Source organism: Guillardia theta (genome assembly GCF_000315625.1).
Source record: "Guillardia theta CCMP2712 unplaced genomic scaffold GUITHscaffold_28, whole genome shotgun sequence".
NCBI classification, from domain to species: domain Eukaryota; class Cryptophyceae; order Pyrenomonadales; family Geminigeraceae; genus Guillardia; species Guillardia theta.
The window spans coordinates 9,912-12,905 of record NW_005434646.1 but is presented as its reverse complement, the minus strand read 5'-3'; positions in this window follow the sequence as shown (position 1 = coordinate 12,905).

Here is a 2,994-nt window from a genome sequence, read left to right as displayed (position 1 = left end):
AGAGGCGTGTGACGAGACAGCTTCACGATGCCGCTGACGATGCAGTGGATGGTCGTCGTGTACTTGTTGGGGACCTTGCTGGAGTCTCGGAGGAGCTCGTTGGGAGCTCGAAGAACAGAGTTGTACTTGAAGTACATCGGCCCTGTCATAGCAAGCCTCTTGTCAGCCATCTCACGCTCTCTTGCTCCTCTCTCCTCCCCCATGCTCCTTCTCCCTCTCTCGCTATCTCTCTCTCGTACCTGTGTAGAGCTGCAGCGCGATCAGCTCCGCCTCCTGTAGCCCCGCCTTGATCGCCGTGTCCAGCGCCTTCAGCTCCTCCATCCCTCGGATCACCCGCGTCCCGTCCGACAGCCTCCGCCTCCTCTCCGGGTCTGTGACGTTGAGCCACTCCTCCTTGGCTGTCGTCGTGATCTTGTAGTTGCTCGTCGTGAACGCTTCCTCCGCGTCCTTGCCCTTGCAGTGCTCCTCCTCTATCGCCTTCATCAGCTCCGTCTGAGGTAGCCCGATCCGCTCCATCAGCCCCCCGTAGTACTCCTCGATCTTCCCGTACACGGCCTCGCGTACCTCCGCAAACTTGCTGTTGTGCGACGTCGGACCGTCTCCTCCCGCCCGCCCTCCTGCCTCCGCCGGCCTCCTCAGCGCCTCCTCGAGCCTCCTCCCTATCGCCGTCTGCCATAGAGCCGATAGAGCGCTCTCCGTCATCCCCTGTAGCCCCGCAAGAGGACTCGCCGCGCTCCCGCCGGGGATGCACTCCGCTATGACTCGGAGGATGTTGAGGTCGCCGAGGCTGCTGGTCTTGCGCTCGAGCTCCCACTCTCTTGCGACTCTGACCTCGTAGTCGTCGTACGAGAGCTTGTCAGGGCTGAGGGCCGACGCGTCGACGCCGAGAGCCATGCGGAGGTTGTTGAGAATCGTTTTGTATTCCTCGGAGTCTTGAGGGGTCTGAAAGAGCTTCTTGAGGTCAGAGCTGATGTCGTCGGGGATAGTCCAGCTGGTCGTCTGCTGGGTACTAGCTGGTGGATGAGCCGTGGGATGGCTGATTTGAGATTTGATCTCGATGTCTGTCTTGTTTGATGGCCGAGTCCTAGGGCTGGAGATGCTTGACGGAATGGTCTCTACGTCTCCTTGAGGGGCTGGGGGATCTTTGACAGTCTGCTTTCTCAGCTCAGCCTCGAGCTCTGAGATCCTTCTTGTCGCTTCTTCCAACCTCTGCTGGAGTAGCGAGTCATCACGACCCTCCTCGGGCTTCACTTTGGACGAGAAGCAGGGGAAGCAACTCATGTCCCTTTCTCAGCCCAGGGAGATACCTGCTACAGGAGCTTGCATCAGCCGGCTTCAGATATCCTCTGTCCTCCACCACTCTCTCCCTCCCTCTTTTTACGTCTCTCTATCTTGGATCTTCCTCTGTTTGTGGTTCGGTTTACACCACAACGATCGGATTACAGAACAGCACAGCTTTGTGATGTACACCTGAGGCTTTTTGTCTATACACTCTGATCCTACTGCCTGCAACTGCAACTCCAAGAGCGTATCAGTCGCCTGCTCTTTCAGAGCTTATCAAGTATTCACCTCAACAAGTGCCGTCTATTCTTCATCATAAGACCTATCACTCATTCTGACTTCCCCTCTCTTGCTCACTTATCCATGCATGTCTTATTCTCTCTCGAAGCTCTGCCCTGCTTCCGACTCTGCCTCCTTCTCCCACGCCGTCTCCTTTCTCCCTTTCAGTGACTGTTCGTAGAGAGAGAGATGAAAAAAAGACAGCGAGGGAAGAGAAGGCAAGGAGAAAGAAAGAAATAAGGAGATCAAGAGAGCAAGCTTCTCCATCCTTCCTTGACACAGCAAGAGAGGGATCAAGAATGCCGAAAACACATTAATCAAGCACAGAGAAGGTTTCCTCGCTCCTCTTGGTATTCTTCATATTTCATCCCTTCCTTCAGCCGTTTCTTTTCCCTCCTCTCTTCTCCTCTCTTCTGTCTGTTGTCACATCTCCTTCTCTCTGCAGCAGGTACAAGACATCTCTCACACACTAGCGACATGACAAGCTTGTCGTCGCCCTCCCTCAAGCTCCTTCCATCCTCTCTCCCTCTCTCCTCCCGCTCTCCCCCTTCATCCTCCTGCCATGTTTCCCGCCCGACCACCCCCCTACATGGAGCCCTACCCTAGTCGTATACCACCCTGTATAATCCCATTGTTTCCGGCTATCAGGTACGGGTGAGCAACACCAGCCTACCCTACCTGTTGAAGGGTTTAGGGTTTAGGGTTTAGGGTTTAGGGTTTAGGGTTTAGGGTTTAGGGTTTAGGGTTTAGGGTTTAGGGTTTAGGGTTTAGGGTTTAGGGTTTAGGGTTTAGGGTTTAGGGTTTAGGGTTTAGGGTTTAGGGTTTAGGGTTTAGGGTTTAGGGTTTAGGGTTTAGGGTTTAGGGTTTAGGCAGGATCCCTTTATCTGAGGCAGGATCCCTTTATCTGAGGCAGGATCCCTTTATCTGAGGCAGGATCCCTTTATCTGAGGCAGGATCCCTTTATCTGAGGCAGGATCCCTTTATCTGAGGCAGGATCCCTTTATCTGAGGCAGGATCCCTTTATCTGAGGCAGGATCCCTTTATCTGAGGCAGGATCCCTTTATCTGAGGCAGGATCCCTTTATCTGAGGCAGGATCCCTTTATCTGAGGCAGGATCCCTTTATCTGAGGCAGGATCCCTTTATCTGAGGCATGCAGATCAGCGGGGTCCCTGCGTGGTAGAGCAAGAGTCGCCAGGAACGCAGGAAGCTCGGGAAACCATCGAGAATGCTTCGAAACATGTGGCCAATATCTATTGTGAACCCTGACGAGATCGTGCAGTACCGTACCTCCAGCTACCTCAAGAGGCAGACGGAAGCTGCAACGATGCCGTCATCAGCCGAACTGATGCGGAGACTGGATGAATTCGCAAGGCAGAACCCCAAAAGCAGGACGAGCAAAGCTCTGAAAGCAAAAGAAATATCCTTGGAAGCCT